Below are 24,708 nucleotides of genomic sequence, written 5' to 3'. Positions count from 1 at the left end.
AAAGTGAAGAAAAAAATCCACAATAAAGACGTCCGGACCTGGTGACGTCCTTTTACAAAATAATGTAAGCACTTATGAGATTTCGAACATGGAGATATCTTTTTTCAAAGAACTGATGTCAAGATATGCCGGGATGGATTTAGGGGTATTCTGGGGATAGAAATCAATCTTGGCAGACTGCACTTGGGATTCAGGAGTACATAAAGATTTATAGGTTGTAGTAAATTCCTCCAATATATCCCTATCCTTGAACAGAGGACATCCTTGTGAACTAGTCAAAGAGTCTAGTATAAATCATTATCTTTTTACCTCAATATAATTGGCTAATAATTTAACAACTTTATTCTGGCTACAATAGGATCAGGCACTGCTTTTCAGCAAGATTGAAGATGCCTCATTAGTTGAAATATCATTTAAGTGTTGTTTGGCCTTAAAGAGTTGTTGAAGATCATTGTTCGATTTGGAAGCAGAGTACTTCTGTTCAAAAGCTTTTATTGAATTAAATAAAGGTTTGTGAACAACAGTTTTAAAGGTGTCCTATAAAACCTAAGGCGAAGAGTTAGGAGATGCATTGAGCGAAAATAATTCGGAGGCAAATGATATAAAGGATGAGGAAAACTGATGCTCTTTTAATAAAGAGTTGTAGAACTGCCATTGATGCATTTGAGGTTCACAGGGAACCAAGCTTAAATCTGCGATAAGCATGGCATAATCTTAAAGGAGGATAGGACTAATGGTAGTTTGAATAATATTCTAGTTTAGAGGTTGGGAAATAGAAAAGTGATCTAATCTAGTGAGTCAACTAAAACCTTTTGTGAAATAGTGGAGTGAAATTATTTATGCATCCTATGACAGCTAAACCTGACTGAAGATTGTCTGCCAAGGAAAGGGTCCATAAGGTGATTGCAGTCACCTCCCAAAATAAAACAAGTATAGGTAAATTGTGGGCATTTTTGTGAAAGGGTGTGCCAAAAATTTTAATCAATTGCTTTGGGGCATAGATATTAAAAACCATTATGGGACTTGCGGTAATCAATAATTTGACACTAAACCATCTGCCTTCAGCATCATTTCCTTGAGAAATAACCTAAAGATCTGAATTCTTTCTACAAACAATTATAGCACCATTCTTTTATTAGAAGTGGGAGACACCAACACAGAGCCTTCCCAACCACATTTAAGCGTTAGGGCTTCCAAATCATTAAGGTGAGTTTCTTGCAATAAAACTAAAGCTGGATTAATTTTAGCTGAATGAGATTACACTCTCTATCATTTATAGGATTAATAATTCCCTTTATATTCCATTAAATTATCCAGAATGTAACATGTAAAAAAAAAATCTGAAGATCTTAGGAGGGTATCTAAATGTTAAAATAATTACAATATATAAATATCATAACATAACGAATTAAAGAAGAATCATATTAGAAACAATCTATGTTATTCTGAGTAATGGAAAGGAAAAAGAGAAAAGAAACATAAGGAAAAGAAACATGAGATAGGACAAGGGAAGGCATTACATTTCAATAACTGGTGACTGAAAACATATGCCTTAATATATAACAAGAAGAAAATTAGGGTGGTGGCAACACAGATGAAGATAGCAGATCCGGCACATCCGACAAGGGCCATGCACCAACAACCGAACAATATGGGAGTGCATTAAGGAAAATCCTAGAATTCATGTATCCCGGTAAGGAGAGAGGAAAGGTAACTAGCATGCAAACATCTCCAGGAAAAACATTGTATCAAGATAAACAACATTGAGACCCAATATGAATGTTTTAAAAGTCAGTAACTGGTAGAGGGGGCAGCTGTGTCCATTGCATCAGTCATGTGAAAGTTTATAAATCTTCTGAGTGCAGATGGGTCCTTGTATGTGGTAGTTTTGTTTTGGTAGGTAACCTTGAAGCAACGTGGATGAAAGAAGCCATAACAAGCCCCCAAAGTATGTAACACAGGACGAAGGCTAAAAAAGTATTTTAGTCTATTAGCTGTAGCATTTGAAACATCCTGCATGATAAAAATGTTCCGTGTTAGAGCACACAACCTGCGTCTTAGATTTTGCCGCATTCAGTACTTTTAAAAAGTCAGTATCTCTTCAAAAACAAAATGATCACACCTTGAGGGTTAGTATTTGGAACAGAAGTAGAAAGATGTTGACCCAGTCTGTGTGCTTGCTTGTATGTTTTAGTTCATGTAAGGAGAATGACTCAGTAATTGTGGTAAAAAGGATGCAAAGACGGAGACTGGATCTTCTCCCTCCATTCCCTCTGGAAGACCATAAATAAGCAGATTGTTGCATCTATTCCTATTTCTGACTCCTTTAATTGAAAAACCTCCCTTTTACTTTTTTGTTTGTTTCATCCTCCAGATCACTGACTCGTTTTTCCACCTCAACAACCCTCCTCTCCATAACAGACCAATTCTCATCAAGACTGAATTTGCTAATTGGTCTCTTCAACAATGGGTGAAGGTCCCGGATTTCCTTCAATGAAATCTCCATGGAAATATGGGAGGGTGTTTTCTCATGAGATGTGGGGTCTTGTTTAAGTCTTTTATTTGTAGAGAACAACATTTGTTATTTCATTTGGGTAATGGGTGCATATGATGAATGAGAAGTAGCAGAATGTGCTATGTCAACAGAGGGAGTGGAATTGTCCATGAATTGCTTAATGGAGAATAGGCATGAATCTGTAAGTTTATAGGACTTCCCTTTGGAGGGGAAATGGCTCTTATTCAATCTGCCCATGCAAAAACTCTGGAGAGTATCAGAAAACATTTAGTAGAAAAACCTTAAAATGAATGGGGAGAGCATTATGGAATAGTTCCTCAACTATGTCACATACTCACCTGGTTTCAACCACAGAGGTGATGCTGGACCTCTTACCTCCCTGGAGGGCAGCACACTATGAAGGAACCCTAAACCCTTAAATAATACACTGCCTTCAAAAGGGAAGGAAGCTGGGACAAAATAAGATAAGATAGACTTGCAGTACTGGTCCTCCTCTGCTGTCTTGCAACACTGGGAAAGAGGTTTTCCACTCCTTGGTCCTTTAGTGTTGGTGTGGATGTTGTGCACTGGAGATGACAAGAAGAATAGTTTACCAACAGTTCTCAGAAGACAAGGATTACGTAGTTATTCACAATATTGTACACTTACAGGCTTCACCACAAGCACTGCATGAAAGCAGGAACAAATCAAGATTTAATGCTGGAGTTACTGGGACTCCCAAGAAACGTTTTGCATTCAGTTCTCTGTACAAAATCATATATATATATATATATATATATATATATATATATATATATAGTGCACTCTAATAAGTCTTCTTTCATTCTTATTACAAAACGTTGTCAAGAATTAATGGTGGGTGAATTTCAGTTCTGATATAATTCAAGTCTGGCACGTGAACTCTAATGAAGGTCAGAGCGCTAAAGACATTAAAACAGAGGTAGCGTCTGACTTTCTCTGTTCAGAACTCAATCTTATAGATACTCTTAAACTGAACATGAAGATTAGTGCACACTAACCTGTGATCAAGAACATAGCCTTGTCTCTCCTCTTTAAAACTGGATTCTGGAGGAAGGCTTTGTAGCTGTAGTGTAGGGAGCCTAAGAGAAAGAAGAATTGTCACACTGGAAGTGAGGATGCCATAAGCATCTATGGTGTCAGGATCACAGAAGCTGCAGGGAGGCTTGGGCTGAGGAAGACTAGAGTGCTGGAAGAATCCGGTCAACTCAGCAGGTGAGTGCAGGGATGATACTTGCCCAGGACAAGAATGAGGCCAAGCACAAACTTGAGTTGCGGTTGCAGTTTAAATACTCTATGGGTATGGCTGGCTCCTGAAAGGCACGTGGCTCATATGAGAGACAGGAAGGTTCCAATGGGCCCTGGGAGAGAACACCTATCAGTTTAATGGTTTCGACCTTTAGTGCAAGCACATGTGGCTTACATGGGAGACAGGAAAGTTCCAATGTGCCTTTGGAGAGAACACCGGTCAGCTTAATGGTTTTGACCATTAATGCAAGCAGATGCAATCAATTAATATTAGCAGGTGGAGTCAAAGGGTCATAGCAGTGGAAGCGATAAACAAAAGCAGGTGGTATCAATTAAGATTAGCAGGTGAAATCAATAGGTCATGGTAGTTGGAACCAATAAACAGAAGTAGGTGGAATCAATTAACATTGGAAGGTGGAGCCAATAGGTGGTGACAGTTGAAACCAATAAATAGAAGAATGTGAAATCAATTAACATTAGCAGGTGGAGTCAATAGGTCATGGCAGCTGGAACTAATAAACAGGAAACACATGTCTATTCCTCACAAGTGTGCAATCCGAAAAACAAATTGAACAAGAGTCTAGAAAGTTCTAATTGGTTCATGTGCTCTGGGAAGGGGTTAAGTGTAGTGGGACCACGGGGTGTCCTGGGACCATGAAGTTCCACAGGGAAAATGCAACATGAGCCCTGTGAACCAGACCCACTGTACAGAGGGTGCAGGAGGGGGTTGTGGCAATATACAAACACCTGCTAGTAGAAATTGCCCTCAACAAGATCATGCTGTGACATCACAAGAGGGAAAGACTACACCATATGAGTACCAAGGAACAAATTTGTGGGTGTACATTAGACTGCAGTGTCTCAACGAGAAAATAAGATGACATTAATAAGGCATTGCAGCAGCTCTGAGAAGCTTCCAGAAGAATACATGAGGAAATAGTCATGAAAAGTTTCACAAAAGCAATTTGACCCAAGGAGCATTGAGTAGTCCAAATATCCTCAACTCAAAGTAGCAAGATAAGAGAAGAAAAAAAGAAAAACGGGAGGCAGGCACATTTAATATTGTAGCCGCAGTCTCCTCACCATCCAAACAAAATCCAAAATGGTGGCTGCAATGTGAAGTACAGCATTATCAGCAGGGGTAATCAAAGTACTTTCCATAAGGTTAATCCCCTGCAATCTGCATCAGGGGAGTAGAGACATGTTTTTGAAAAAGCTTCTGCCAGTGGGCCAAACATGCTTAGGGGTTTCTCCCAGTGCATGTGGGAACAGTAATCATTTACCCATTTCCAAAGCCACAGTCCCCCCATAAAAATTAGGGTGAACTATGGACTATGGCCTCAGAAGTCTGACCCTAATCAGGGTGGGCTTTCCTACCCCTTGTGAGTTTGTGGTTACCAAGGGAAGTTAATATTTCTGATGCTTTTATAGAAACAGTAGTTTCCCCAGTTTCATTTGAGGAAGGGAGACCAAGATTTGGACACATGGGACATTTGTAAGTTTTCGATGGCTGTCCTATAACTGTAATTTCTTGTTGTGTCACACCCTAATTTGATTATGACAAACCTAATAGCACTTTCTCTTCTATTTATATTCTGAACCAACTTTCACCAGATGAGTGACTGGCATAAATTACTGGCTTTTATTGTAGGCTTTTGGATGGGAATGTCCTCTCTATGGTTAACAGGCCTGTACCCCTGAGTGTCCAACTCCATGTTAAGCTAGTATTCTGATGTATTGTTTGGCCCTAGTGTCACACTAATCAGTGAGTATTCAGAGTCCTAGGCCTATCCCTATTAATGAGAGGTCAAAAACCTGTTCTGTCAGCAGGGGGAGAGTCCAAAGTGTTCCTTATAGCAGACATAGGATTAATGTCCATGCCCTGGGTCAGTCACATTAAACATTGATGGCAAATAATGAAGTTTAATGACACTTGTGTAAACATCCATTTTGTATGTGAACTACAAACCTTGCACTGACTTTCTGTGTAAATGCTGAGTGTTTATATGTGCAAATGGTGTGTGACACATCTTTGCTAGTAGGACGCTGAGTTGCATGAGAGTCGGAGTACTAGGAACAATTAGATTCATTTTGGAGTTTTGCTGGCTTAGCATGACACACAATGGAAGATGGAAACGACTTTGTTGCCAGACAGTGGAAGTGTATTGCCTGTATTTCTGCAGCTCAGGGGCTGCCTACATGCCTAGAAGCCTTCCTGCTTGCTCAGGAAGGGGGGACTGTGCATGGCCCTCCAAGATAGCAGACCGTCCAGAAGGGGAAGACAAGCATGTTCTCTTTTTGTGGAACACCCAAAAGTAGCTGACTTCTGACAGGGAGCAAGCCTTGTACTGTACCAAAGTGCAAGGGGTCCCCAGGATGCCTGCTGTGAATTGTGTACGAAGTTCTGCACCAAATCATCATCATGCTTCTCGTACCCAAAGACCTAGGGCTGCCAATGACATTAGAGGTGCTCATTTGTGAGGAGCTGTTGCATTGGCCGATAGGGTGCACTTGCCTTAGAGGTATGCTTGCATGCATTAGTCTAGGGGCCACGATGGCCGAAGATGACAGCCATCTTGAATCTGCTGCAGAAGCCATGCTTGCCAAAGAAGTGTGTCTGCCAACCTTAGCCTCAGAGGTCACATCTTCTGAAGACAAATTACTGCTGGAATCAGTCCGGAGGTTGTAACAACCGTCCAACAAGCAGTGTGCTTTTCAAACCCATTGGGTCTGGGAGGCTCAGGAACAACATCCATGGTCCCCTGTCATTGACGCTGAAGCCCAGGAGTGTGGAAATCACTGGCTGCATATTTTCCATGCTGTTTCAATAGGTAATGTTGGGCTGTGTCCAAATGGGCGGAAATGTGTGCCTGATGCAAGCAAAGAGGATGTTTGCTGGTAGAATGCAAATCCTGCAAATACAAGCTTGTTGGACCTAAAAACTATTGAAATGACCGATGAGCTAACATCTGGAATAATTCACAGTTATTTGCACTTGTGCCTAATCTACTCCTATAGCTACGCTGGGCAGGGTAATGTTCCAGGAAGTGGGTGGATCAGGCAACATAAAGGGTATCATTATTCACTAGACCTCTCAGGGAGATTGCAAAGCAGTGCCTGAAACACATTTGATGTGTATAGCTTTTAGTTTTGGTGTATGAGTAAAGTATTTTCTTTTAACAAAAAAATTAAGCAAAGGCAGTAGATTTTTGCTTTTGTTGTTTGACTGTTGGGTTCTGAGGACTAGTATCCCAAACAAACTTCCTAAGAAGCTTTTGACTTCTCACCCGTGCTACCCTGACAGTCAAGTGCAGAAAGAATGTACTTAGCCCAGTTTCTAGATCCACAGTAAGACAGACACCGGAATACCTTAAGTAAAGAACATCAACCACCATGGTCAGGGCCCAGAAGTCCCTGTGGCCTACGGCTGCCCGAACAGCTCTGACAATAAGTAACCTCAAATTCCATATTTCCTGGTTAGAAATGTTCTTATTGTTGAACCAATGAACTTTGATTTATTTAGACTGACTTTCTTTATGATTTATTAACTTATGCCAAATATTAACATGTTAATGACAAAATAACTTTAGCCATTGATAAAGGTTAAATTTAGAGGCAGTAATGATGCAATATTTCCCTTAATCAGTAAGTTAACACATTCATCTACCATTTGAAGCCACTGTCATTCCCTCTTCCACACTCTGGTCAAGTCAATGAGCCACTACATGTTGCATTTTCTGAGGATTGTGGGAGGTATTTCACCCGGTATGGAGAATTGTTCAACCACTCATGCATTTCAAGGCTGATGAAAATCATTCAGACATTTCCAGGCTGGTGTAGTTGCCATCTGCCTCGACAGAAGGCCCCTATTCAAGGTATCACTGCAGGTTGTACTAGGCCTAATCCTCAATTGCAGATTTCTCACTGAGGGTTTTTTTTTCTAGAGCTGCTCATGATTCTCAGACTCAGTCTATAAAATTCACAAGTTAATCTTTCAGCATTCCACAAGTGAATCAGCCCCATCACTGTTCGTTCTGATAACAGTCCCAAGGAACTCTAGGCACAAAGCCACTCTGTTTGCTTTCCCTCACATACAAAAAGCCAGAATAACTTGCAGAGTCATCCTAGAGGACCCAGTGTAGTGGTCATGAGCCTGCTTATTAAAAGTAGTGGAGTGTAAACTATGCCTGTCTTGTGCATATGCCCTGCACATATATCCACCCGCATTAGTTTTGACCTTGCCAAGACCATGATGTCCATACTGCAAGTCTAATGAGAGAATGAGAGAATTAGTGCTCTTATGAACTTGAGTGGCTGTTTTGTCTCAGAGGTTATTCCCCTTACATGTTCATTATCTGAAAGGAGTACATGTCAATGCCCAATTGGAGAAAGAGGTGCTCAAATGAAATCACAAATTATCTGAATGCAAAACTGACACTTGACAAGCTGTATGGCAAAGATAAGATTTGTTAATTCCCAAGTGTTTATATGGAAAGAGCCTGAATATTAAAATAATTTCATCCATGTGATGTGCCTAAAACATGGATTTATTCATTTTATTTAGTTCCCACATGGTGCTCGGCTCTACTTCGTAGTGCTAAGTTCAAGAATATGTAACATAGTCAATGTTCTCAGTTGGTAATCAGCAGCAGGACATGCCTCAAAGGACAGTAATGATAATTGGACTGAAAGGGATAGAGATCATATTGCAGATAGTGGGGAACATCTTGTGCGTGCAGTTGAGGACTTCATTGCCTTCCTTGGTGCTTAAGATATGCACTATTGAACAGGGTCTTCTTCATAGCCTTATTGATAAAAGGAATAGTGTACTAGACTCTGAGATTCAGGGTGTTCCAGAGATGCACCCTTCAGTCTAATGATTTTTGGTCACGCAATCAATCTAGATTTGCATGAGCTAAGGCTGTGCCCTGTGACGTAGCTTGGAACTAGTTTATTTAATGTATTTTGTGCCAGTTCCACCAAAGACCTTTCAGGTCATGCAAACCATGTAACTGTAATCCTCTGCTCCTATTGGAACCGTTGCAGGTTCTTTTGGCAAGGTCAATGTGCTCTACAGGGAGTGCAGAATTATTAGGCAAATGAGTATTTTGACCACATCATCCTCTTTATGCATGTTGTCTTACTCCAAGCTGTATAGGCTCGAAAGCCTACTACCAATTGAGCATATTAGGTGATGTGCATCTCTGTAATGAGAAGGGGTGTGGTCTAATGACATCAACACCCTATATCAGGTGTGCATAATTATTAGGCAGCTTCCTTTCCTTTGGCAAAATGGGTCAAAAGAAGGACTTGACAGGCTCAGAAAAGTCAAAAATAGTGAGAGATCTTGCAGAGGGATGCAGCACTCTTAAAATTGCAAAGCTTCTGAAGCGTGATCATCGAACAATCAAGCGTTTCATTCAAAATAGTCAACAGGGTCGCAAGAAGCGTGTGGAAAAACCAAGGCGCAAAATAACTGCCCATGAACTGAGAAAAGTCAAGCGTGCAGCTGCCACGATGCCACTTGCCACCAGTTTGGCCATATTTCAGAGCTGCAACATCACTGGAGTGCCCAAAAGCACAAGGTGTGCAATACTCAGAGACATGGCCAAGGTAAAAAAGGCTGAAAGACGACCACCACTGAACAAGACACACAAGCTGAAACGTCAAGACTGGGCCAAGAAATATCTCAAGACTGATTTTTCTAAGGTTTTATGGACTGATGAAATGAGAGTGAGTCTTGATGGGCCAGATGGATGGGCCCGTGGCTGGATTGGTAAAGGGCAGAGAGCTCCAGTCCGACTCAGATGCCAGCAAGGTGGAGGTGGAGTACAGGAAGAAGTCTGCATCCTTCAAGAAAAACATGATTTTCATGCAGGACAATGCTCCATCACACGCGTCCAAGTACTCCACAGCGTGGCTGGCAAGAAAGGGTATAAAAGAAGGAAATCTAATGACATGGCCTCCTTGTTCACCTGATCTGAACCCCATTGAGAACCTGTGGTCCATCATCAAATGTGAGATTTACAAGGAGGGAAAACAGTACACCTCTCTGAACAGTGTCTGGGAGGCTGTGGTTGCTGCTGCACGCAATGTTGATGGTGAACAGATCAAAACACTGACAGAATCCATGGATGGCAGGCTTTTGAGTGTCCTTGCAAAGAAAGGTGGCTATATTGGTCACTGATTTGTTTTTGTTTTGTTTTTGAATGTCAGAAATGTATATTTGCAATGTTGAGATGTTATATTGGTTTCACTGGTAATAATAAATAATTGAAATGGGTATATATTTTTTTTTGTTAAGTTGCCTAATAATTATGCACAGTAATAGTCACCTGCACACACAGATATCCCCCTAACATAGCTAAAACTAAAAACAAACTAAAAACTACTTCCAAAAATATTCAGCTTTGATATTAATGAGTTTTTTGGGTTCATTGAGAACATGGTTGTTGTTCAATAATAAAATTAATCCTCAAAAATACAACTTGCCTAATAATTCTGCACTCCCTGTATTTAATACGCCTTGAGTAACAGCCTGTTTTACTTGTTCCTTGTGGTTTCATATTTTATGGAGTCTTGAGGTGTTCTAGTGTAGAATTGCTAACACTGCTATTGTGTTAGTATTATGACCATGTCATGTCTACTCTGTACTTTGGGCGGGACAGTAACAGAATCATGAACTACAGATCAATGTATTGTATAACTTACATATTCTGGTATGGGACTGTCAGCTCAACATCATCCGAGATACCTCTCTTCATTTTCCACACATGTGAAGGGTTGTCCTCAGGTTTCATGGCCAGTCAAAACATCATGCAATGCCACTGAGACATAGTGAGAAAAGTACCATTTAAGAATTTGAGTACTATAGGGGATATGCTATGTGGCATGCTGTAATTTTATACTAAAGAGTGTCTCTGATAGTTATCAGAAGAGTAAAAGGCTCCTCTAAGAATGTGTATGGATCTAGGAAAAAATGATTGCTAGCATTTGGGTAGACCCATCCTCTGTTAAACATTGACAAACTTGCGTATATAGAGAAAAGCACAAGTGTTTATACTACAATCAATGTACACAATTACAATGACTTCCAAAACTGTTGCTTAGTAATTCTCAGACTTTTACATACTTATATAACAGCAGAAGAGCTCAATCACTAATTCTCATTACTATTTGGTTTCACCTCTATTAGCTCTGTTTTCCAGAGGTGTAGGCACAGGCACATTGTTGAAACTATCCATCACATTTTGGACAAGAAATGGTTTTAACAATTTTATGGATATTACTCAACCTACTAGCATATGCTAACATGAATAGCATGAAGTTGTGCATACTTTGATTGGAGACCTAAGGGACATTGTTTAGCGGGAGCAATTGCAAGATCCAAAGGGAACATAGTCAAAACCACGTTTAACATTAAACATCCACAAAATTTAAGACGTGAATTGCCCTCTTGGGATCAATGACTTTTTTACAAAGTGAGTTTACAGGTTCCTTCTGTTTGTGAGGGGTGATTTTTTTTTGTACATTTTTCATAATCCAGTTAAATGTTTTTGTTTCAATATAGTGGCAAGTAAGGTATGTCAGTGAGATAGATCACATTTTTTAATTAGTGGCATAGAAGTAGTATATGGCAGCTAGTAAATTTGTAATTTTAAAGGTCTAACAGAGAAAATAACGTTGAAATGAAAATGTGTGCGTTTGAAATGTGGTGGACATTTGTGCCTTCCATTCATATTTTGACATCACATTTAGTATGAGGATATTGTGCATTTGTATTTTGAGTGAATTGTTCATAAATAATAACCTGAAAGCTTTATTATCAAGTAAACACAGTAGAAATAAAATATATTATTGTGAGTAATAAATTAATATGAATTAAACACACTTACACTGGGGGGTGTGGCCAAGGAACTTGGCCGGCGGGACATGCTCCTAGTGAGCTCCTGCTCCCGGTGACACCCTGTAAAGATCCTGGCGTACCTAAGGCTGTGGGACCCCACTTTTTGCAGGGATGTCATGCCAAGAGGTCATGCACAGCACGGTTCCTCCTCTTGGTACCAGCGGAGTCGGAGTTGAGGTGGAGAGCACGTACCTCTCTTGGGCCGCATTGAAGGTGGCGGCCAGACCCAGGGAGCTCGAGTTGGAGCAGCAGGCGGCCACATCGGCAGCACTGCTGGTTTGGAGGGCACTTTGCTTTGGCAGCCTCTATCCTGCGCAGGGGCCTCCGGGCCGCAAGGTGGGCAGTGGTGCCCCTGACAGACCTGATGGCGATGGCTGGGCCCTGGTGAATCCCACGGGGGCCTGCAGCGAGAGGAGGTTGTGGGCGAAGGCCTCCCCCTGGGCTGTCCGGGGACTGGCTGCTGGGCCTGTTGCCAGGTGCAGTGTCTGACGGCGGTCAACATCTCCTGCGCTGCTGATTTGGTCGGATGCGCGGCCCCCGGCATATGGTACAGGTGGCCAGGGACTGGTGAAGTGAGGTGGTGCTGGCTGTGCCTCAGGGGGTTGCATTGGGATCTGGAGGACTGCACTTGCTGGATGGCGTGCCCCCGGATGGGCGTGAGCAAAAGAGGCCCCTCAACCAAAATGTTTTGCCTTCCTGCTCCTTTTGGCTCCTACCTGTGAGTACCATGTGAGCAATCCTCTCAAATTGGGAGTACCAGCGGCCTTTGCACTGGACACTTTGGTACACAGTGGTGGAAGGTCCTAGCGGCCCGGAGCGTGGCAGACTTAGTTTTTGTGGCACTTGGTGTTCTGGCCTTCACCGGTGTCCCCCGCTGCAACAGGGACTGGTCAGAGCCCTTGTCTGGGTGCGGGATGGGAAGGGGCGGCATAAGTGAACTGATACATCCCAGGGTAACACCATCGAACAGTATACTACCCCTGTGCCTTTGCCACAACGCCTGGCCCGATCGGATGAGAGTGGAGAGAATATGAGGGTGCCAGCGAATCCTGAGGAGCCATCCTGTGCGGAGCTTCTCGTGGCCATCCAGGGCTCTAGGGTGGCACTGAAGGGTAAGATAAAGATTGTGACAGTGGAGGTTAACCTGCTTCGGGCAGACCTTCGGAAGGTGTCTGATATGGTCAAAGAGGGATCCATTATGGAGCTACAGATGGAGGTGAGGGCTCTGCCGGAACAAATGGCGCAGGCCAATTCCACAGTCGGGGGACTGTAGGTGAGGTTGGAGGATGCAGAGGGGAGGTCTCGTGGAACAATGTCAGGCTGCTGGGCTTCCTGGGAGTGCAGAGGGGTCTGCTGTGGAATCCTTTGTGGAAATCTGGATCAGAGATGTGCTGCAGCCTCCTGGGCTATCCAACGTGTTTGTAGTGGAGCATGCACATAAAGCCCTTGTTGCACCTCCACGGCCTAGTGCTCCGCGTAGGGCCATTATAGCCTGTCTTCTGAATTATAAGGATCACAACTGTGTGTTGCGGGCCACCCTTGAGTCTGATAAGGCCATCTATGAGAACTGCAAGGTATCCATTTATCCTGATTACACAAACAAGGTGCAAAGTTCTCGAAAGGGATTCATGAAGGTCAAGGCAAAACTTTGAGCCATGAACGTGCAATATATGCTTCTGTACCCGGCACGTTTAAAGGTGATCTTAGGCAGGAGATCACACTTCTTCGATCATCCGGAGGAGGTGTGGCGATGGTTGGAGATGTGGGATAAGGTGGTTCTGGGGAGGACGGAGAGAGCTGGAGTTGTCACTTTTCGGGCCTCTGAAGCTGAGGGTCCAGATTGGAGGTCACGTGAAGTGGGTCAGCTGGTGGATGCTGGGACTAGCGGGGCAGCTGAGGACTCCAGTCACAGAGTGGAGATACAACAGGACAGAACAATGGCGGTAGAGATTACTGGTTTGGCTGGGGGTCGGGATGTGGAGCTGGGTGATTCCTGTGCAAGTCTGACTATGATCCTCATGGTTCAGGGTGCCATTTTGCTCTTTTTTGCAGGAGTGGTGTTAACAATAGGAGTCTTTTTCTAAGGGAGAGCTGCGGCCTCAAATCTGGTCCTTTTGGCCCCTCACTTCAGGATTGGACTCCACGGACCATTAGGGAGCCTTTTGATACTTAATGAACTAAGACTGGGACGGTACTCTGGTCATCAGTGGATCGATACTAGGGGGGGGGGTTGATCACTCCACATTTGTGGTAGGACTCAAAACAAGGTAAGTTGGGGGTTAGGCTGTTGTCCTGGCAGCATATATGGAATGTAATTACAGTATGGTTTATTATGGATGTTTTACTGTATATCTGGAGTGGGGGGTGGGGGTTTGGGGGGGTTTGATTGACCAAGTTTGTCAATGTTTGAAGTTTATTCAGCAGTGCAGGTATAAGGGCTCGACATGCTATATGTCCTTTCCTTGTCTTCCAATGGGGATGGGACACAGGGGAGGTGTTCAGTTGGGATGGCGGGCAATTCAGTATTACAATGGGTCATCAAATCAACATGTTGACCTGAAATGTCCGGGGGTTGAAGAGTTACACCAAGCGCGATAAGGGTACACTCATTTCTTAGGAGACATAAAATTCACATTGCCTGCCTTCAGGAAACACATATGATTGAAGAGGAAGCACTCAAACTGTCCAAGAAGTAGCGGGGTCAGATGTTTTCATCTTCATTCTCCTCCTATGCGCGTGGTGTGTCTGTATGGGTTGCACCGGGGGTTCCTTTCACCCACATATACAGTGAAGTAGATGTTGAGAGTCAATATGTTCTGGTGGAAGGTATGTTGGACCGCTTACACATAGTTACCCTCAACACATATGCACCTAATACTGATGATCCCTCCTTTTACACCAGAATACCTGAGATTTTAGGGAACAGTGTGGATGGGCCTTTGGTCTGGGCTGGGGATTACAATTGTGTGTTACATGGTGATCTGGACCGTCTGCCGCCAGAGCTAGGAACTAAGCCCTTGATGGTGAAGTCTCTTAGGGATGTGATGACACATTTGGGTCTATGGGATAGTTGGAGAGAGTTTCACCCAGAGGGCAGGGAATACACCTGTCATTCTAGACAGATTTCTGCTGGGAGGTCTTAATAGCTCTCAAGTACTGGATGTAAGACATATGGGTAGATTCTTAACCGATCATGCACCAGTGCGGTTACAGTTTCAGAGAGGTGCAGTGGCCACCTGTCTAGCACGTAGTTGGCGTATGCCTGCGGCCTTTCTTACTGGTGTGAGGTGTCGTGACCGGGCGGGTGAGGCCACTAAACAGTACATGGAATTGAATTGGAACACAACACAGACTAGGGGCCTGGAATGGGAGGCTATGAAGGCAGTCATAAGGGGGTAGTGTATAGGCATGATGTGCTGGGTACGCAAACAATTGGAGCGGGATCTTGCAGCACTGGAGGAGAAATTGGGGTATTTGCAACAGCAGCCACCAGATGTGAGAATGGATGCACGAGAGGAACTTAGGTTACACAAGGAGGTTAATAGTTGTTGAGATACTTTAAGCCAGATCACACTTAGAGGATATAGACAGCAACTGCACGTGGAGGGAGATAAATCTGGCAAACTCCTGGCGTGGATTCTGAAACAGGAGGTGGAGGTCCCTCCTATACTGGGTATTAGGAATGCTGACGTCAAAATGCTCATGAAGCGCGAGGATGTTCTACAAGAACTGGCGGCACACCTTCAAAGGGTTTTGAGGGCTGGTGCTGTCCCACCTGAGGAGGGTATGGGGAGGTTCTGAAGTGGATGAGGCTTCCGCGCTTGGCCTTGGAGAGTAGGGATTCCCTTGAGACTGCGATTACTGTTGAGGAGGTGAGTGAGGCAGTAGCTGCAATGACTAAGTCCAAATCGGGTGGTAGTGACGGTTTTCCTGTTGAGTTGTATCAAATGTTTTCCTTGTCTCTATGGGAGAGGCTCTTGGAGGTCTTTGAGGAAGCTCAAGTGCACAGCAGGTTGCCAGACACCATGCATCATGGCATTGTCTGTTTGATGCTCAAGCCGTGGGGGGGCGGTCCTTGGGGACCCCTCCTCGTATCACCCTCTTACCATGTTAAATAGTGATATCAAGATACTTTGTAAGATCTTGGCCACCCGGCTCCGTGGTGTGATTCTGGGACTAGTGCATGAGGATCAATGTGGGTTTATCCCTGGTCGTTAAAAGTCCTATAATTTGCGCCGCTTGGCACATATCCTGCACGAGACCGAAGATGTGGAGACTGAGCTGGGGCTAGTGTCCTTGGACCTGGAAAAGGCCTTTGACACAGTTGAGTGGGGGTACCTCTTAGAGGTCTTGCAGGGAATGGGGTTCGGCCCCAGTTTATGTGCTTAGGTGCAGTTGCTGTATACTGCTCCTACTTCACAAGTACGGGTGGGGGGGAGAGCTCTCAAATACCTTAGAGATCGGTAGGGGCACGAGGCAGGGATGTCTGCTTTCGCCTTATTTGTTTGCTCTGGCGGTGGAGCCACTAGCGATTTGGCTTCGTGAGGAGATGGAGCTGTGGGTGATCCAGGTGGGATGGTCCATGCATGTAATCTCCCTGTATGCGGATGATGCATTGGTTTATGTACGAGATCCTCGTGTCTCGGTTCCAATGCTGCTGCACAGGTTGGAGGCTTTTGGTACTGTCGCCGGACTCAGAGTCAACAGAAAGAAGTCGCTCCTGTTCCCCCTGTGGTCCCTTCGCAGGGTTTCGTGTGCTGATCTGCCTGGAGCAGGACTTCGTTTTGAGGTTGAGAGTTTTCGGTACTTGCGTACATGGGTCACTCACTCTATGGCTGCGCATGAGAAACACAATGTCGAGCCAAAAGTTCCGGGGTCTCGCAGTGCTCATAGGTGTACCGGAGTTGGCAGTGCTACTTAGAAACTATAGTGGATTTCTGAAGCCTGATGTTTTCCCCGATGAGGCCCTACCTTTAATATTTGGAGGGTTTCTGATTTCCCTATTATGGGTTCCTAATTGCTTAAAGGATTAGGTACGTGTTAAGGTCCTAACGAATCGCATAAGATCATTTATTGACTAAAAACAGCGAGAAACATGTTGACCTATGATATAGAGTAACACAGGGGATCGTGTGTATATCTTTACCTTTACTATTCTCTATTGTGAGATTTAGTGACTGTATTACATTTTTGTCATTTGGGGAGCGTAGACATTATTTTATCATATCCCAATTTGTCGTTTTTAATCATGTCAGAGGTATTAGTATCAGAATAAATAGCATTTTTTACCTCTAGCCATTTTTAACTACCCTTATACCAATCCTTAAAAAGATCTCCGGCAAAGAGCCCCCTCGTGGGGCCCGTCAGGCATTGCAGCGCCGGCCTGACGAGGAGCATAGCCCTATGATGAAGCATGTCACCGGAACGTGAGTGAGGGCTCATGCTTTGAATATATTGATTTCCACTCAATGCAGAACCATTAGTCTGAAAGAAACCCTGTTGTGTTTTGGAACTATGTGTATATCATTTTGATTTGTTGATTATTGGGAGCCATACACACGGGACCAAGAGCCTTTCCTCCGAATCTCCCACTTATGCCCCTCCCTGGTGTTGTTGTTTGATGAGCTAGTAGCTGGCCTGGAATGCTCAGTCTCCTTTTTGAACAGGTTGCCTCTCTCTGTAATGGGCAGGGCTGGGGTGGCTAAGATGGTGTTCCTGCCAAGGTGTCTATACTTGGTTCGGAACTCTTTATTTCCGTTGGCTGCCCAGCTCTTTCATCGTTTGGATAGTCTGCTGATCTCTTTGGTGTGGGCTGGTCGGAGAAATAGGGAGGCGCTGCTGGTGTTGCATAAGGATCTTGAAGGGGGCGGGCTGGCGATCCTAACATCAGACACTACTATTATGCAGCACAGTTGCAATATGCTGCCAAGTGGATAACGGACACTGATAACTGGGAGAAGAGGTTGTATGCAGGAATGTGCGATGGGCGGCTATTGGTGCACATATTGATGTTGGGGGTAGATCTGACCCTGCTGCACCCTACTGGTCAAGACCACTGCTGGGATTTGGGAGCAGGTAGTTAAACATGTACTCAGATGAGCCCCCTTTGATATGGAGCTGAAGTTGTGAGACCTGGCCCCATACCCGGGACATGGAGAAGTTAATGTCGGTAGAGGCTTGGAGACTGGAAGGATGTGAGGTGGCTGGGGATCCTTGCCCTAATGGAGAGTTTCTCTCTTTTACTGATGCTCAAGATTTGTTTGATCTGGGTCAATTCCTCCAATATGAGAAAATCGAGAATGTGGTACGTGAGATCTGGAGTAGTTTCCCAGTCGCCCCTGAGGCCTCATCGGTACTGAACGGACCGAATAACTGGGATTAGGGGACACACTTGATTACTCGATTTTATAAAGCCCTATGGGAGGATCAACCAGGTGTGATTAGTGTGAGACGTAAGGGAACCCATAGCGGATGCTGACTGGGACTTGGCTCTTTCTCTGGTGCGTACGGTGGTCTGTAATCACAAGTTTAAGCTCCTACATTTTAACTTTGTGCATAAAATGTATCTTACACCCCATCAACTAAACAGAATCTACCCCAACCGTAGAGCGTTCTGCCCTAGGTGTGGTGCCTTTGATACTTCCTTCCTTCATCTAGCTTGGACCTGCAGGGCAGTATATAACTACTGGCAGGAAGTGGTAGCAGCGGTGGAGGAGGCCATGTTGAGGTACTGGGTTTTTCGGAACCGGTACTGATCCGGTAACCCAGCGGTGCCAGGGTACACCCAAAGACCTCGGGTACTTTCCTGATTCAGACTACAGAAACTCAGAGTCTTCTAGGTGAAGTCAAAGATCGAATTTATTGGCTGCAACCAATTGACAAGTGTCCTAGAAGTACAACAGCACGATTTGTATGTTCTCAGGAGACTGTGTTTCAATGCAAAGTCAGGTTTCCTTATATACAGTTTTTTAAGCTTCAGGCAAACATTCTTAACATTTTGGTTGGTCATTCACATGTTTTTCACTACAAAGGAAAGAACAGTGTCATGATGAAACCTCATATTTCATGTCATCGAACCCATAATAAATTACCCGGCAAGGCCTAGTATTTTACATCAGATAAGTGTGGACCCCTAATAAAAACGGGCACCTCCCCCTCGTAAAGTAAGAAGAAGAAAAGAGCAGGTGCAGGTGTGAGCAAGTTAGGCAGGGTGTGTGAGCGATAATAAGGGTTTTATGGCCTGGTGTGCCTTGATGCTATCTGATTCGGCCACTGGGAGAGGGACTGACCAAACAGGTTTGGCCTGAGGCAATGGTTCCAGCTTGCCCAGGTCAGAGAAAAGTCAATCAAGGTGTACGTGTCCTTGGAATCAAATCTGACTGTATTATAAGCCTATGTGAGGGCAACTTTTAAAATGGCTGCCGTGTATAAAATGGGAGCCACGAGTGCAGGACGAAAATGGCGATTTCGAGGTGAAAACGCTGCTGGAATTGAGCGAAAATGCTCATGCTTAGTGTACTAGTCATTATCGGTCTTTTGATACTAAAATCGTACTGCTGTGGCAAAGTAAATTACATGGGTCCAGAATTTTTAGAACCACAAACCCTCCTTTTGCCCTTACATAGGCAATAAACCTATTCTCATGCTAATCTGAGTCCAGGTCTATGTTTATAAGGCCATGGAGATGTTGCTGGAGCAAAATTCTAGTACTTGGTAACTCTCTCTGGACAGGTCTCCTCGAACATGAAGTAGCACAAAAGGCCACATATGGCAGGACAAAATAAGGAATACCTCTATCTGCAGTAGGTGGCATAAGATCACACACCCAACAATTAGTGATGTTCACTACTAACTAGTGTTGATGCAGAAGCTGTACAAAAGAATTGCTTACAAATTCGGATCTTCTAACCTGCTCATGTTCAGGAAAAGGGTGAAAAGAGTGCAAAGAAACAATAGTAGGAAAAGACATAGGTTGGGAAGTGGGTGCAGAAGTCAATTGAGTAGAGAAAAACAATCCCACCCATAAATGACAACATCATGTTTAAAAGACACTAGAAAACACGTTATTAAGAACATATAGACAACGGGAGAAAGTAGTGACCACTATTTACAAATGAAATAATAATTTTTCACAACCCTAACCAAAAAGCAAATCCTAAAATTATCTAGTAACATTTTTAGGGCTCCTCTGTATTTCAGTAATTTTTGTATGTTCAGGTGGAACAGTGGTGACTCTCATCAATGCTCTAAGGTGAAAAGGGGGTACTCTTTCCACAGAAAATTGACTTTATTCTGCTTTTACTAAACAGAATAGTACTTTAAAACAATGCCAGCAAAACAATCAGTCTCCTAACACCTAGTCTATACAATGACACGGAAACCTCTTGTGAAACCAACTATGCCCAGAGTCCGTTCAAAAAGCCTCTCTGGCAGGCTTCTATTGTCCATCAAATTCTCTTTTGTTGTTTTCTTTCGCATGGGCCTCTCAATTCAGGCCTCTTCGTGAGAAAAGTACTGCTTAGTTGGAGTGCCCTCCTGGCAAACACCCACAGCTCACTCGAAAGTCTCAATGTCTTAAAGCAATGCACCAGTGTCTCTCCTCTGTGGCAGATACTACAAACAATGTGCTCTTCATTGATCAAGGGCACAAATCATCTCGTGCAGACCCAAGCACCATTAATTGGGAAATAGCTCAAGCTCAGCAGCACTTTCAGACTCCAACACTCATTATTTAGTGTCAGAGGACGCTCAAGCTGCTCTTTCATGGGCACCAAAATATAGTGCCTTTTTCCAAACTTGAAATCTCCGGTGCACTGCCCTTCTTCCGTTGGAGCAAAGAAAAGGGGGTGTGTGGCCAAAACTCAGGCCAAGGGGCTCAAGGGATTGCACACTGTCAGAGGTTACCAGCACATGACAGGTAGATAAATGAAACCTCAAAACAGCTCTGCCATCAACAACAGGAATCCTTCTCTTTAGCTCTTTTACACTGAAACTTTGGTTTTGTGATGTCCAACGCCGTCTGATGGAGCAAGTACGATACCATGCGCTGGCGATCGCTGTCCAGCTTTGCTACTTCCTGGGTGCTGAGACTGTAGGGCCAAGACGTCCGTCTTTCATCTGTAGCTGTCACTGATGGGAATTAGGCTTAAATCAATGTCCTGCAGGTTATTATGACTTGATACCTGCAGAATCTAGTGACTTAGGAAGTGTGCCACAGCTGTTAGTTTCCTTCAATTTAGTACAAAAACAGTTCATGGTTTTTAACAAGGGGACTGCAAGCAGGTGGGCTGCAATCTTCAAAGGAGTAGCCATACACCATGGGCATAAAATACAATGACAAAGGCAGAAGGGCAAAACAGGGTCTGTAGCATCTTTAATTCAGTTCTCTCCATTATTCTCTGCCATCTATAGCTACATGAGAATTCTATCTGAATGGATTTCCTCACACAGTGGCATTGTCTAATGGGGTAAACACATATTTGCCTCAATGATTAAGTCTAGGTGTTCCTCCTTACCTTAGAACATCTCAATAGAGAAATCACATGATACCGATTATCAGGGACATGTAGAAACCTTCCTTTAAAAACTGTGCATCAGGTGCACTATGCAATACACAGGCTAATAGTCAAATGTGCAAACAAAAAGACAAGAACTAGAGGGTCCTGATATTTGCATGATTAGGACACATCTGATCCCACAAAAAATTAAAGTAGCAGGAACAGAAGGGAACCGAAAACCAAATTAAAATAGACATTGAAAATTCGTCATGTTCAAAAAGGTAAACATAAGATATCTCCTATTGAGATGGAAAACTTGTCTTACTATAATATTGAGTCAGTTAACCAGTCTATCGCTACCCTGACAGTCAGGCTGGAAAACATTGAAGCAGGCCTAAGGCAAATTCTTGAAAACCAGTCTGGTCATACCAAAGGGAATTATACATAACATGGGGGTCCCTGGTATATCACTGCAGTCTGGAAATGTGAACCTGAACAATACATCAATAATAATAAAAGGGCTGACTGGTGAAAGGAATTCGAAAAAGAGAAATGGGACTAGGACATAGCTAAAATCTCAATAACTAAGCATGATGCGACATTGGTCAGGGGAAGTAACAAAAGAAAAAATCTATAGGAAGAACAAAAAAAAATTATTTGGGTGATAGTCAGGCATGTGACACAATACCGAGAGTACGGGTGATACACAAAGGCCAAAGTTACACAAATTTTAACTCTACCGTTGGCAACTACAACATATACGGTACTCCTAGCTAATGTTTCAGTTCCTTCTTCAGGAAAAAATGAAAACCTGGTTTTCTTTTAAGGAACGAAAGCCATATGCTACTTAGGAAACACAACATCATTAACTAATGTAATATAGAAATTAGGCCACCTTGAGTCACAGATCTATAATTTCATCCTTAGGTCCAATCAAGGATACATAAATGTAGGGCTGCCTGTTCCTTTAAGGGAAGGGGCAGTAACGTGACTAACTGCAGGTGACACACTTTGATCCTGTATATCTCTTTTTATTTTCCTTCAATACCATTATAGCCAAATAGACATTCACTGGTGAAGTGTTGTCTTTTATGTTCACAGCATGAAATATCATTATCTGTGGAATTTAGTAACCAGAACAAGTTCAACCAACTGTTGCGTAGCAATGGGCATCGTCATGACCATCCCCTCACAACACAGGGGGGCTTGTAATAGTATCAAAAGCAGCAACAAACATGCAAAAAACAAATAAAAAATAATAAAAACGCACAAAACGTCAAGCCATCAGATATACTTGCTGTGTATCAAGCACAAAAAGCATAGACAAAACAATAGCATGTGTGAATAAGCGGTGACACACAACACCATGTCATGTACTTTATGCACTGTAAACCTGCAGCCCAAAACCCAATATTTGGGCCTGTTTAATTTGTCAGGTTTAAAATCCTTACCCTCCTTTTGACAGTAGATCACCAGGCAATGGAAATCTGCTGTCAAATATAACTTTACTGTTTCTCTTCTAACATACAGGACCAGCAAGAACAATTTATGATAGGACCAAATACATGAAAATAAATTTCCATTACTTAACTGTTACCCTCTTGTCAGTTACTTCGCAACATCAAGCCACCTTAGTTTTACCTTTCTAAAAGTAAAAATTGTTACACTGACACTCCATATTAATTTGGCACCTACAATTTCCAGTGTGAAAAATAAGTCTTAATTAGCAAATCGTTCTCATTAAGGCATGTAGCCTTCAAAATTTGAGAAAAGGGCTGCATCTTATTTTCTGTCTAAGACTTAATGCAACACTTCGTTTTCTGTCAAATAAAAGCAACTAGCAGGCATCGTTTTATTTTTTTAGAGCGGAGACACAAATGTATCAGTTCTGCAGAGCATTTAACATGATGTTGGGACTTTCGAAGAAACCCCTTTTTTTTATATTTTCCCTTTGGAATTAAGTTCTTTAATTGTATTGATGTTCTTCTGGAGAAACCAGAAATCCCACTTTTAGAGGCCCGTAGGGTCATTCTGCATTTTTCAGAGACAAGGCCCTAATTTAAAAGGTCACAAGTGTCAACACGACAGCCTCCTCCATTGTCTATGGGAAAACTAAAGATAGCATCTCAGCAGCATGACTTGAGCCAGCCTCTGTAGCTCTCCTAGCTTCTGCCACTCTGAATCTGTCAAAGACAGTAGGCCTTTCTATTTTCCTTCTAACCTGCAATAATTCACTCTATTTAAAAAAAATATTTTTTCCTTTTTAGGCGCTAAAAAAAACTATCTCTATTTCCAGATTATTAAACTACATTTACTGTGAATAATTCACAAACCTTAATAACACACATACCAGTTGTTAGAATAAATGCTTGTTGCAATCCCATGCAATGGTACATATTTCATCAACCTCGAATGAATGAACGTCTCAGTAGGCCCAGCTGAAGTTAGAACCTTCAACCTTGATATTAAAACAAGCCTTTGTACTGGCACATTGACTCATTGAATCATAAGAAGGCACAACCTGCAAATATATATCAAACCTAAATGTATGCATTTACTGAAGCCTGAGACACTTTAAAAAGTACTCTGAATGAAAGAAAATGCAGTTTAAACAGTGCTTTTGCCCAAAATCGACTTTGATATTTTAGGCATTAAAAAATCAATATCCTACAATTTTCTTGCATAATATGCATTACCAGAATGTCTATTACACAATCCATGAGTCAGCCATTGAAAATATTAACTTATACTTTATAGAAATGAGCTTGTTTGCTCCTGCGCCAAGGGAAAATTGCACATACAAATGTCATTTTAGTGGTGCAACATAACTTGAATTACATTTTAATGTTAGGAGGTCATAGTATAGGTATTAAGCTTTATAAATATTAAAAAACGATTTTGAAAGGCACTTATTTTTTAAAATAATTTTTCCATAATTAATAATTTTCTTTAAAAAAAAATAAAAACCCAATTATTCTTTTTTTTTGTGATAATTCCACATATAAAAGCAAGCTGCATCCCTTGCCTATTATTTGGGATACATTAACTCACAAGCCTAAGCGCATAAGCCTAACTTGAAATGCGTCACATTTTTGCGCCACTTTCATTTAAAAGGAATGTTATGCAAAATTCCACCCATGTTTAACTGGGAAAGTGCTGGCTGAATTGAAAATAGATAATTTCGTTTTTTTTTGGGGGGGGCCCTATTTATATCTATTGAATGTGTTTTCTAATTTATTAAGCATTTAACGGCAGTTTTGTATATGTGCACAATTGCTCATTCTATAAATTAAAGAGCAACATATAGCTATGTTAGCACATCACATGGTTCATTTCTGGATTTTTTCTAAGTTTCTACTTAATATTAATTAACCAACATTTTACTTAACAAACTGTAAACATCAAGAAGACCCACAAACACACATTGAGCTCATTTCAGATATAAACAGAAAACACTCAGTACACATAATACAGCGCGCTTTAGCCATTTTTCATAAATAGCGCCGTCGCAATTTACTTACAGA

Source organism: Pleurodeles waltl, chromosome 12 (genome assembly GCF_031143425.1).
Source record: "Pleurodeles waltl isolate 20211129_DDA chromosome 12, aPleWal1.hap1.20221129, whole genome shotgun sequence".
Taxonomy (NCBI): Eukaryota; Metazoa; Chordata; class Amphibia; order Caudata; family Salamandridae; genus Pleurodeles; species Pleurodeles waltl.
The sequence above is the reverse complement of the archived record's forward strand: the minus strand, read 5'-3'. Positions refer to the sequence as shown.